The sequence below is a fragment of the Canis lupus genome, chromosome 13 (genome assembly GCF_003254725.2).
Source record: "Canis lupus dingo isolate Sandy chromosome 13, ASM325472v2, whole genome shotgun sequence".
Classification (NCBI taxonomy): Eukaryota; Metazoa; Chordata; class Mammalia; order Carnivora; family Canidae; genus Canis; species Canis lupus.
Window position 1 is genome coordinate 20,874,069 of NC_064255.1, and position 14,230 is coordinate 20,888,298.

General features: G+C 37.8%; 1 non-coding gene across 1 annotated transcript; it reads right to left on the reverse strand.

Moving 5' to 3' along the window:
- Positions 1-10,594: 10,594 nt before the first annotated feature.
- Positions 10,595-10,701, reverse strand: LOC112662566 (U6 spliceosomal RNA). Its single transcript, XR_003138661.1, has one exon. It is a non-coding gene; the product is annotated as a U6 spliceosomal RNA (small nuclear RNA).
- Between the last annotated feature and the right edge of the window lie 3,529 nt (positions 10,702-14,230).

Genomic DNA, 14,230 nt, shown 5'->3' on the forward strand with positions numbered 1-14,230 from the left:
TGACAGCTGATTTAGAGATGTGTTAGTTATCTTCCCTTTGCCCTTGCAGATCTACTTTCTACCTTTTCCCACTCTGATCTCTATCCCAGAAATCTGACCTTCATGGGCTACATTGGAGAATGCCCTTGCCCCCTGACTTCTGGTTGGGCTAATACAATAAAAGCAATTTCAGAGAGCAATTTTTAGGGTTGGTGAATCTATTCTCCCTGGCCCCTTCTCTGTGAAGTGAGGTTGCTGCAGACTAACTCATCCCTGCATCAAAGGCAGCTCTTCCTAAAAACCTCTCTCCTATTGGTTTCTCCTCATTATTCTCTTCCTCCATTCCATTGGGGCAGCCCTGTTTGTTGTGGCTCCCTACACTCTACTCACAGCTTTGTTAATTTTGTTAAAGCTTCTTCAGATAATCTTATTTTGTAAAAGTCCATCTGTTTCTTGCTGGGGCTCTCACTGATGCAGTATGTCAGAAAGAACCATGCAACCAAACACATATGTAAAGAAAAGAAAACTGTGAGAAGAATAGGTGATACATGGTAGAGTGCAGGAAGCGCTTGCAACTTGGAAGCAGATAAAATAGAAAGGGGAAATAAACATGAGCAGAAACAGGAGTGTCAAGTAAAAGTTCATACCTGAGAAGAGTCAAACCCATTTCTCACCTCCTCACACAGGATGCTAGCAGGCAGTCTATTCTTACCCATTCATCAGGAGACTTACATGTAAGAAAATATATGAAAGCAAAATTTACATAATTTTTTTCCAGATATTTGAGTACCCATAAGATTAATTTCATGTGTACCTGTTCTAAGTAAGGTACTGTAGGATGTGCTTTAGCAAAAGGGGGGAAGAAGAAATAAACAAAAGTAATCAAAGAAGACAGGGGATCTGTAGGAGAGTAAGAAGAGTAAAAAGATGTCCCAAGATGACATCTATATCACTACATCAGAAAGCATCTGGTTCTTGGTGGAGCAGAATGGAAGTCTCCAAGAAATGAAAGATAATTGTTTATGTGCTCTCTTAGCCTTACTTGGAAGGTTCACATTTGTTCTTACTTTAACATAAATAAGAATAGACAACTATATATTAAGATATTGATTTTCCATGTTTGTGACAAATTATTTTCCAGTGTGTTGTGGACAACTAATGCTTCATTATTATCTTGTTGTGGTATAGAAGTTTGAAGTTTATATTTAGTTAAACACTTGAAATACTTCTTTTATGATTTCTTCTATCACATTTCTTTTTTTTTTTAAAGATTTTACTTATTCATTTGAGAGGGAGAGTACACAAGTGGTGGGGGTAGAGGGAGAAGCAGACTCCCGGCTGAGAAGGGAGCCCAATGCGGGGCTCAATCCCAGGACCCTGAGATCATGACCTGAGCTGAAGGCAGATGCTTAACCAGCTGAGCCACCCAGCGCCTCTCTTCTATCACATTTCTACACAGAAATTTGTACTGCTATAAGGTCTAATCAAATATGTAACTAGTATTTTTTTTTCTCTAAGTTGGACTTAACTCTTTGATTTTATAGATATTATTTTGGTTTACAATAGAAAGGGGATAATTTACTTGAGTAGTTTTCAAAAATAATTTCCATTATTAACTATTCCCCTTTTTAATTGCTCTTATTGTTTATGAACTTACATATTGGAATTCAGCACATATATAGTAAGTGCCTAAATCATAAATGTTGAATTTTCATACTATGTGCACATCTAGAATAAGGAATATATCGTGACCAATAGCCCCAGAGCCTCCGCATGCTTCTTCCCTGTTACCATCTCCCTGATATCCACAAACTGTTATATTGAATTCTAACACTCTACACTAGTTTTACCTGTTTTTGAACTTTATGTAAATGAAATAAGAAAATATCACAAATTACATCGAGTTCTGTTTACTCAACATTTTATATATTCTTTAATATCCAAACATTTGGGGATTTTCTAGTGATCTTTTTGTTGTTGCTTTCTAAGCTTAATTCCTCAAAACTCAGAAAATCTTTCCAAAAAAAGGGAACATACTGTTATTCAAATTCTTCCTTTCCCATCTGACAAGCAGTACAATTGCTGAGGCAGGGAACTCATCCTTTGGCACCATATTTGATTGACCATGATGAAATGTCTTAGGCCATAGAAGAAAAGAGCATTATCCTTTTATATCCAATGGCAACTATCTTTGCTGAATTTGGCCAGCAAAATAGGAATCCCTAGTCCTCCAAGGTATACTCTAAAGACAAACTCTAGGTTGGGAGAAGAAAGTAGCAGCAGCTTTCTGTGAATCTGTGTCCAGCATAGCTTGTCCCCTTAGATGAGCAAAACAGTCACAGGGCATCTGCAACACCAGAAAGTGCTTGAAGTGTCTGTGTCTGCCTGCCACGGGCAGGATGATGAAGTGTAAGTTTAAAGCCAGATTAAGTTTGTCATTTTAAAATGCGCCCTTAAATGTATGGTAAGACATTTAGTTACTCCCGATAAGTTGTGATTCTTCTTGTGAAATTCTCAGAAGCTCTAAATAATGCATTTTTAATGGATTCATAAAAAGTCATCCTTCAAAAGTGAGTGTCGGTTTTGGAAGTAGATTTGAAGTGCCTCATATAAAGATAGGTGAATGGCGTGGATAATATCATTTGGCATCAAAAATGATGTGAGATTACAGACAGGGTTGTGTCGATGATAACTGTCTCAGTCCGTCTGACTGCTATGAACAAAATGCAATAGATTGCATAGCTCACATAACAGACATTTATTGCTCACAGTTCTAGAAGCTGGGAAGTCTGTGATCAACGCGCCAGCTGATTTGATTCCTGATGAGAGCCTTCTTCGTGGTGTGTAGATAGACTCCTTGTTGTGTCCTCACTGGGCAGAGAAATCACCTCTCTCATGACTCTTCTTATGAGGGCACTAATCCCCAACATGAGGTCTCCATCCTCATGACTGAATTGCCCTCCAAAGCCCCATCTCCAATGCCATCACTTTAGGTTCAGTTTTCAACACATGAATGTTGGAGAGATATAAACATTTACCTCATGGCAATAACCGACTCTGAAGGCAATTCATGAAACAAGAGCTCAGCTATCTTTGGAGAAATGATGTGACACTTCTGCCCAAATCTGGTCTTATTCTAATTTTCACCATCTTAAATAAAGGCATACTATTACTTGGCAATAAGTCACAAACTACAATTATTATTAAAAATTTATGTACTTGGCTACTGGTATATTTTCAAGCTTCCTAACATATGTTCTCCATGAGGAATGAGATCTAGTTTCTTATGTTCCCAGGTGTCATATAATAAGTATTAATAACTCTTCACTGTGTAGAAAAGTAAATAAAGTGTTTTTAGTCACATGAGTACCTAGTGTTTCTCTTTTTTCCATCTTCTCTCTAGTGTTATGGGTGTCAGGGCAGCCTTGATCCACACAGCACTCTGGTGATGCTAATAGGCTCTTTCTCAAAAGCTTCTCTCAACACATTGCTAAGGCTGTGTTCTTGCTTCTGATCTGTCAGATGAACACAATGGCACTTCCATGAAAGCTTCGGGGAGCTTTCAACTGATACCAATGTTGAAATGTGAAGAATCGATTGAAACCAAGCGTTTTAGCTCTCAGACATAGAACAACTATTCTGGTTGTCTATTACTATTTAACTACAACCACAGAACTCTGTGGCTTAATATAGCCACTTAGCATTGTCTCTCATGGCTCTGGAGGTTTGGACACTTAGCCACGCATTTCTCATTTGGTATTTCTCATACAATTACAGTGAGGTTGCAGATGGGGCTGGAGTCATATGGAGGCTTTTTCACACACATGTCTGGAGTTTGAACTAGCATTGCTAGCACAGCTGGGGCCTGGTACATCTCTATACATAGTCCCTCCACATTTCTAGCACAATGGTCTCAGGGCACCAAAAAGAATGTTCCAAGGAAATGGAAGCTGTCAATATTTAAGGAGTTGGCCTGGAAACTGGCCTACTGCCATGTTTTAAATATCCTATTGGTCATAGCAGTCTCACCCAGATTCAGAGTGGGAGGGGTTTTATTACACTTGGGTTTTCATTGGTTCTGTAAAAACCAAGCTGCAAGTGAATGGTTACTCATGTCGAGCATGTGTTGGGAAAGGGGAAGAGGCTGACAGCTTCTGATGAGGTTAAGTATTTGTGTTTTAATTGGAAAATAACACCTAAGAAATCAGTGTTTTGGTACATAAATTCTCAAAATCTGAAGGAATTATATTTGAGCCTTTGAATTATAAACACAATACACATTTATATCAGTCTTTATACAAGCCTTAATTCAAAATCTGACTTCCAGAGTCAGTTTGCTTTTAACAAGTTTAATTTAAGGTTAATTTAACAAGGTTAATTTTCAGAAATCCAACCTTGGCTGATGAATGCTGGAAGAAATAAAATATAGTGCTTGATTGGAACAGGGTCATTTATCAAATAATACCCACTCACCCCCAGAAAAAAAAAAATCAACCTGTGTTCTTGAATTATATTCCAACCAATATAAGGAAACGTTCTACAGTCACAACCAAATAGACATTGTCCATATGGGAAAACTGAGGAATGGCTAAAATGCTGTCACATAGCCGTCAGTCTCTCCAACAGACACAAAAAATGTGAAGTTATGAAATAAACTAGAGGAGATCTTTTGAGCCATTGGCAGCAGTTGAAACAATTTGTTGATTGCCAATTATAGCAGGAAAGGTCCAGCCTCCTCACTGCCAAGCAGATCATGTAATCTAAGAATCAGTGTGGCACTTGCAAAACAACCTTACCACTGAGAAGGGGATGGCTTGCATTGGACCTTGACATCAGACCTGGAAGATCTCCCCAGTGCCAGTGCTCTAATCCAAATTTCACTGTGTGTCTAAATTATTTCGAGATCCTGATAAAACATAGGCTCTTATTTAGTAGATCTGGGCTAAGTACAGAGATTCTGCATTTCTTTTTTTTTTTTTTTTTTTTTTTTTGAGATTCTGCATTTCTAACAAGCTCCCAGGTAATGCTGATAGTGGACCACACTTTGAGTAGCAGGATTCCAGCCAACATACCATTTTAGTGGATTGTTACGACTGTAACTAAACTTGAGATGGGAGTTTTTATGACTCAAAAGTCCCGTGAGGTGCGACAGCAAGTCTCATTATGGAAATTAAACAAATTACATGTAATGTTCAAAAATTCCAAACCTGATGGAGACCTCGCAAACTGTTTAATAAATTACCTGAAATTAAGGAAGATGACCCAGCCAATCAGGACCAAGTCACAGCAGTGCAATGTATTTGTGTTCTAGACTATTTCTGGGGACCCAAGATGGCTATACATACCTTAAGATTATCAAATTGTACGAGAAACTCAAAGAACTGATGACATCCATAACAGTTTTCTACAGAGCTCATCATAAATGCAGTGACAAAAATGTAGAATTACTACAATGATAGGTTTATAACATTCTGGCATATTCCACCCTGATTACAAAGAGCTCGCTTGTGTCATTATTATGATAAGGATCTCGCTTAAGAAAAGAAATATCACATACCCACTTACTTGTTTTGGCAAGCCACCCATACTGCTATTATAGAAGAAAATTTAGCATGAGATAACAAGTCTCCACCCAGCCATGCACATCTGTCAGGTTCTTTTTCATACACACCCTTTCTGGTGGGTTGAGTATAACATAGCCTCAAGCTATATCACTCTGTTCTTAATTAGGTGGGAAAATTGACTAACACATAAGAGATAGTGTAGGATTTAATATTAAGTTGTGTAAGTATGTGTGCTTATACTCCTATCTTTGTATTTATTTGTATCTTTCTAAATGTCTGTCTATAGATAAGCAAAATCTTTCTTTAAGAAGGCTCTGAATTTTGAATTGGATCACAATAAATCAGAAGTGAACGAGATCTTTTCAGGATCGACTTAGGGGAAAGGGGATTTTTTCCAAAGGAATTTTATAGGAGAATTGGTCATGTGGTTGAGTCTGTTTTTCCCAGAAAGAGTCTGGAGAAATAAAGTTCTAGCAACTCAAGTCTCTCCAGAATGATCCTCAGCTTTAGTTACCTGAAAAGGATCTGATCTTAGGACTGTGATTTCAAAGTGCAAAAAAGGGGATTTGCTTCCAGATACTTCCATTCCTATTACTAATGCCACCCTTTCATGTCACATTAAGAAACAAATTGCAGGGCACCTGGGTGGTTCAGTGGTTGAGAGTCTGCCTTTGGCTCAGGTTGTGATCCCAGGGTCCTGGGATCTAGTCCTGCATCAGGCTCCCCTCTGCCTATGTCTGCCTCTCTCTCTGTGTATCTCTCATGAATAAATAAATAAAACGAAAGAAAGAAAGAAAGAAAGAAAGAAAGAAAGAAAGAAAGAAAGAAAGAAAGAAAGAAAGAAAGATTGCAAATGCCAACACCCCTGTTGGTTGTTGACTTATTTGGCTTCAAACATTCAGTTTAACTTAGTATTTCTGAATTTATGGAGGAGTATGATGTGCCCATCACTGTACTGGCTACCATGCAATCAGAATAAGTAAGACATCCCCTTGGCCTAGGTTCTCTAAAAGCAAAGCTCAGGGCTTCAGGTCTTCACTGCATCATGTCTCATGCCTTCCAGAATATCTGGCTACTCTACTACATTATGAGGCATCCATTCTATTTATGTTTTTTCTTTCTTGAGAAAATGAAGACATCTTTTCTTCTTCCCAAAAAGGATAATTATAAGTCAAATCAGATATAGAAGCTCTTTCAATATGTTACTTAGCTAGTTCTCACATCCTGGAAGCCTAAGGTGACAAGACACTAAAAAAAAAGCTCTTGTCTGCAGGTTATCTATAGGGATAAATCGATCTAGAAATCAAAATGTGGTTTAAGAAAGTGTCTAGAATCCAGTGACAGATGCTGTGTGAACACTGTGGCAATGAAATAACACTGAAACACAATGAAGCTCGCATTGTTCGTTATTCATGTAAAATGGGGATACATGACCAATTGGCCATGTGGCAGGGTTCACATTGATCATGAAATAAAAGTCTTTGAATACTTAAAATCATAACAGATATCTAAGAGACTTACATGGTTACTAAATCAGCTGTGCTGGATTTTCCTCTCACTGGCTCTCAGCTGTATCAGCATCTGAGAAAAACCTTTGACTTGTTCTGTGAGAGCATTGCTTGAGATAAGAGGGATTAATGTGAGGTTATTGCTTATGTTCAGAAATTTCCATACTATGAAGGCCATACCACTTCAACTCCACAGGTGACTTACTCTTCTGAATGATGAAGTCATTTGTGCCATCACTGTTCTGGATGAAAGCAGTGTCCTCAAATGTGAAACTGGCTTTAAGATGTCAAGCTATTCAATAGGCCACAGGCAGGAAAATGGGAAAACACGAGGTAGTTAAGTGTTCTGGAAAGTATCCCTTTCCTAAGGAATTGGCCTCTGCCATGTGGAAAATGACCAGGACTTACAAGGTAGCAATAGATTTAGACAGAAGATGATATGCGAGTGATTAAAGTCAATGTAGTTATGTTTGTAGCACTCTTTGGCTTATCTTGACTATGGTTATCTTCTCTTCCAACGCTTTCCTAACAAAAATAAGGAAGTTCAGTTACAAAAATTGGTCCACGAAGATAGAAGTTAAACTATATAGTAGGATAGACAAGTTATGGAGATACACACATCCTTCCTGCTTCTTTCCACTAAGGACAAGCTGATCTCTTCAATATGGGGTAAAATTTACTCTAATAAGGGGGTAAGTAACTCTCAATATGGTATCTGGAAGATAGTAGGAATCAGAAGCCCAATGCAAGTTCTTTCTTTTCCCTTCTGAATAGAAAGACAACCCTCACAGCACCAACACTAGCTTTTTACAAAAATTTATCTCACAAAGGCAATGGAGATATTTATTTTGGGCCCTAGCCATTGACTAAAACATAATTACCTCACCAGATAAACCATTGTAAACTTGCCAGGAAGTCATATAAAGGATAGCAGTCAAAGAATAATGAAAGATGAGTCTTGTGTTTTCCTCTACGTATAGCAGAGTTGGAAAGATAGCTATTGATGGAGGTCCAGAGGTTGGGAAGTTCTGGTCAGGGCAATCTGATGTAAAATTGTGAAATCATTATTCCACTTTATATGCCTGTTATATTTTTGAAATCCATGGAATACTCATGCAATCTCATCCAAAGTTCAGCACAACCTGTCATTATTCCCATTTTTCGGATGAATGAACTCAGGATGGACAACTGACTTACCAAGGTCATATAAACTCTTATAGATAGAACCAGAACAAGAGCCTAAGCCTTCTGATTCTTTCTATGACTTTCAAATATGTAACAGCTACTTCTATAATAGTAGCTAGGTGAAGGATAAGAGATGAGACAAAAATCTGGACAGTAACTTAGTACATACTTGTCCCTAATATACCTTTGAAGTCTCGCAAGGGGCACACACCCCAAGCACTCTTTCCTCAGTAAGCAGACATATGTAAAGAGAATAACAGAACACAAAGGACCTATAGAAGTTCAACACTGACATCACACATAGTAGGAAACCTCATCACCTACAGTGTTTAGAGACACCAGTTCATCACACTGCCCTCTGGTCCTATCCCTCATTCATAAGGCAAGGAGTGAGAGAGTTGGGATAGTGGGTTGCCTTCAGATTCCCTTTTCAATGTAGAGTGAACACTCTACAAGTTTGTACTGGATGAGCTGTGAGGGATTAGGGTAGTGAAGTGAGAAAGGGATTATGTCGATGTTCTGCCTAAGCAAGTCCAGTTGTCTGCCTTCTATTGGATCTCTACTCAAATCCAAGCTGTGCTGATGTGTTGACGTCTTGGATGCCCATGAAGCTTTTCCTAACACCTAGATGAGGCTATTGAAAGCATAGCAGAGGAACAAGAATCTGTTGGTGAATTAGGTTTGATCCAGTGCTTGATCATAGCAGTATTTCATGGAAAGACCTCAATGTCATGCAGAAGAAGTGTGAAGTGCCCTTGGCTATGCTTCAAACCCAACAGCAATGAATGCAAATGTTTTGTGAGTAGTTGGAGTAGATAATATCCCGCTGGTAGGGAAAAAAAAAAGCATTTGGTAGATCTAGCACCCACAGAGACTCAGAAGACAATGTGCTGTTGACCAGATTATTCCAAAACAGATCCTAGCTCTGGCAGGGACTAAGCCAATGATATCTTGTTCCTCCTATTCAGGTTTCTCACCTGTTTCTGGGAAGTGAGTTCACTAAGTATACCTACCTTGTTGAGTTGGGGTTAATTAATTTCCATTTTTATTTTGATTTAATTTTAAGGAAAATCATACCTGGAACCTAGTGTTAGAAATATAGAAAGTAATAGCTGTAAAAAGCCACCAACTAGTTTTTCAGATAAGGAATTAGGGGTTCATAGGTGTCAAAGACTATTCCCAAGGTCTAGGCCATTAGTGACAGATCTAATGTGGTAAAAGTTGTATGTGCAGAGTATTTATTGTGTACTACACACTGCAAAGCACTTCACACAATGTTCTCTTAAAATTTCATCACAATCCATTTACTTCTACAAATAAAGAATATGAGAATTTGAGAAGTGAAATAATTTGCCTAAATTATAATAAGTTACAGTGATGAATCTCAACCCCAAGACATGATATGAGAGCCAGCCATGTTTGGCTCAGCCTATGCTCTAGTTTAAAATTCCAGAGCACTTAATTTGCTGACTACTATAAGGTAGCAGAGCTGGAGAGCTTTGGTCCTATAAACCACTGGTCATGGAGTGATATGCAATGTAGCTCACCTCTTTGTATTATTCTTATATTCTTTTTTTCTCTCATACATCCCTGGCTCTTTTTTCCACCTTGCAACCATCTTCAAGCCAGCTGGTCTGGATAATTAAGTTAAAAAAACAAAAAAGGCATATTCCAGGTATTGTAATTATATATTTTCAAACTGCTTCAATACCTTCCTTATCTTCATTTCATTTGGAACTCTTATTTTTTATATCACCTAAAATTATTAAGCATCATAAAATATCTTCCATTTTATAACCCTTCATTATGCTTGCTTCTGGATCATTCTCTGAAAGCATAGACTATTTTGCATAACTCCTCCTCTAAATAAACCTCCCATGCCTTTTCCTTTGCTCTGATTTAGTTTGTTACTTAAGCCTGGATTCTAGGACTCTTCATTACAGATACTAATCTTCCTTCTCATCTTGACCTCTTAGTGCCCTATGAATGGAGCATAAAGCCAAGCTCTCTGAACTTTACTTTTCAGGGTTGTATACCCCAGATCTCTGAACCTTTGATTATTCTATTTTCTCTCAGTATAGTAATAAACATTTCTTTCGCTACCCCTTCCTCAACCTCTCCCAGTGAAAGTCCCTTGTATCTGTCAAACCACATCACAAAAACCATCTCCCACATGCAGCTTTTCCTGTCTCATCTTCCCAAAACAGGATTTGCCTTCTTCCTTCTATGAATTCCCATAGCATTTTTTTTCTTGGTTAATTACCATAAGCCAGGTTCCCCAGAAGCAGACTCTTAGAGATTTGCAAGAAGGAATTTTTTCTTTTATAATTAAGATTTAATTGGTTGGAAAATGTGGGATGAAATCTCATGCCATTTGTGAAATCTCATGCCATTCTCTTGCAGCGGCCATACTAATCTTCTCTGTATAGTTCCAATTTTAGTATATGTACTGCCCAAGGGAGTACTGTGTGGAGGCATTTTATTGGGGAAGCAAGATTGTGCAAGCAGTTAGGCTACAGAACTGCCTCTACCATGGCCACAGCCAATCCCTTGGGGGAGCTCAGGAGCTGTGAACAAGGGAGTCAGCGCCTTTGCCTCTCTCTGTCCACTGCCCTTGGCTCTGAGGACCTTGGGCAAGGAGCACCTAAGGAGTATTTAGCTATGAACTGTCAGCTGCCAGTATTCCTGGGGGAATGAATACTTGCATCTGAAAAGGACCAAAGACTGGAGTAGAAATGTGAGGGATACACCTCAGTAGCCACTGCATCATGCTAGAAGGACTCTAGCATACTCTGCTTTGTAGGTCGTATCTTTGTCTTCTGGAAACTAGAAATAAGTATTTCCTAAATATTTTCTGAATTTCTTGTAGCTGTTAGTACAATGTATAAGAGATGCTAGGTAAATAATTTGCTGAGATCATTTATCTTGTGTTCTTTCACAGAACTTTCACTTTAAAGATATATTAATGAGGTATGTCAGACACATACTATCTCTATTTTATAGAAAAGAAAAGTAAGGCATATACTGATAATGGGAATTGGTCAATAGCACAATTTGTTTAAAAGTTTTCAATGAGAAAACCTGGTGTCAGGACTCTCAAGCCAATTGCCTTGCAAAAAAAGAAAGAAAGAAAGAAAGAAAGAAAGAAAGAAAGAAAGAAAGAAAGAAAGAAAGAAAGAAAGAAAGAAAGAAAAGCATTCAATTAACCAAATACAAATAGTAGCTCAAAAAAGGGCTATAGTTGGGTCAAGAGTTAATAACCTTGCTCCCTAAACCCCTTCTCAAAAATTCTTGCTTCTGGGCCTCCCTGAGGTGCCTCAACTTGATAAGCTATTAGACTTCCTTTTGGCACATATTCACGTACAAAGAGCCAAAGCTTTCAACTGAGATTTAAAACAACTTTGGCTCCTTGCCCAGGGTTCATACTGTGGAAAGAGCAGAGAGCATCCTCCAAGAATCTTTAAAACAATCACTATGGGGAAGATGACCTGAAGTATAATCCCTGAAATCATTTTTCAGGAGACTTGCCACAGTCATAAAAACAGGTGAAGTCATAAGCAGCCTTTTTAAAAGATAGCAATGTCCCCTTCTCTCTCCCATCCTTGTCCCTTGCGCCACCTCCCATAACTACTCTATTATCCTCACCCACCCCAAATCATAGCTTTAGCAGAGAATATCATCTATGATGTAGCCTATTTCTAGGGAAAATAGAACCTCAGCCATGTGCATGAATCTGTTTATGTTACACAGATGTGGGCTGGTACTTAGCAGGATTTCTTGTTTACGGCTAAGAACTCCAGGAGATTGGGGCAAGAGTAGGCCTGCTTCTATTACCTGCAAAATCAAGTTCTGGGCATCATCACCTTGACTAGTTACCTCCTTTTCTCTGGATTCTTGACATATAGAAAGAGACACATGCATAGAGATGATATATAAGTATTTGTGCCCTGGCTATATATACTGAGTTGTTCAAGCAGTGCTAGCTTTCAATTCTTTGTCAAATCAATTGTCCTTAAATATGGCTTTTTTTTTTTTTTTTGTCCTGCCCAAGGACCAGCAAACACCCTTGATCACAACACCAAATCCTTAGCCTAAATCTGCTGACCCTCCACAAAGTAATTTCAAGCTCCTTTTTAAGTTCTATTGCCCACTTCTCCTTGGCACAAGTCCTACATTTCAGCAAAATCCTCCTATCTATTCTTCTATCAAAAGCATTTCCCAAGATTGCCAGGAAAGGTGCCCTCAAACACTCTGGCTACTGACAGGTACTTTAGGATTCCCCAAATTCTGGAAATGTGGTTACAGAAACCAAAGTTTGCATTCTGCTAAGAGAAACTGTCCAACAGATTTCCAACTCTTGAATTTCAATTTATAAACATGTTTCAGGGACAACAAATTCACCTGCTGGACTGGAGATGCCACTCACAAATTTCACATAGAAATAGGCATACTTTATATTTTCACACATGCACACACACACACACACACACCTTACATTTTCACACTTGCAAGTTTTTTGGTGCTTTTTTTCCCCTGCTGAGAAGCCATTTCTTGTTACACTGGTTTTAATCTTACTGAGGCTTCAACGTTTTATTCAGTTGCCATCTCTTCTTCGAAGAGGTCTGGTGGCCCACTGCCTAGCCCACAGGTGGTTCACATCATTTTACGCTTTGTATTATTTGTGTTCACAACTCATCCTGTCTCTATTAATTAGTAAAATGAGGCAAGGGCAGAAGCCAGAGGTCAACCATTCTTCTCTTCCAACCATTATTGGCATGATACACTGGGACAAAGTCAATATTCAGTGAAGAATTTAAAAAGCAGGAGGCATATCTTCCAATAGTCACTGAAATATATATAAAACAAATTTGGAAAATACTTTGAAACATTTTTGTTACCATATGTAAATAACTACTAAATATACAGGCTGAAAATTTGTAAAAAGTGGTTAAAGGCATGTAATCATCTCCAAGAATACAGAACATTATTTATACTCCAGAAACAACCACATCCCCCTGCCTTACAGTCAACTCCCAAAAGTAATTGCTATCCTGATATCTATCATCTTAAAATGCTTTCAGCTCTTTTTATGGATGGAATAGTATGGTCTGAACTCCTGTGTGTTTATTTTTTATTTTGTTTTGGTTTGATTTTTTGCTCATTATTATGATTATAGATTTATCCATTTGATTGTTCCATAGCCTTTATTCATTCTTTTCATTGCTAAATGATATTCCATTATGCGAATATGTAACAATTTATTAATGATAACGGACATTTGGACTATTTCTAGGGTTTGGAAATTATTAATAAAGTTCTCTGAACATTTGTGTATGGCTTTTGGTGCAATGTGCATTCATTATGTTTCATATTTAGCAAGACCTCCTCCACACTAAATTCCATTGGATATTTATTTAAAACTGTAGTCATTCTGGTGGGTTTATTTGCATTTCCCTGATAATAAATAATGACAAGAAACACATTTTCTTATACTTTCTGGTCATCTATGAAATGTCCACTTAAGTCCTTTGACATGTTTAAATTGTACTGTTGTATTTGTCTTATAAATTTGTGATGTTTTTAGGCTACAATTTTTTTTGGTTCAATTTCTTTGTCAGATCTATGATTACAAATCTCCTCCATGCTGCAATTTGCATGATAGCTCTCTCAATGGTGTTTTGATAAGTAAAAATTATCAATTTTCATTAAATCTAATGCATCAATCTTTTACTTTATGGTTAGTGATTGTTCATGATTATGTTCTTGTTTAAGAAATCTTTGCCAAATTTAAGATCATGAAGGTTTTCCTTCATATTTTCCTGAGGAGCTTTGTTACTTCACTATTCAATATTGAGTCCCAGGTACATATGGGATAAATTTTGGTGCATGGTAGGGGAAAGGTGTCAAATTAATTTTTACAGAATATACAATTAATCTTGAGTCATTTATCTAAAGGTCACTTTTTCCCCCGCTGCACTGCCACAATACTATAAA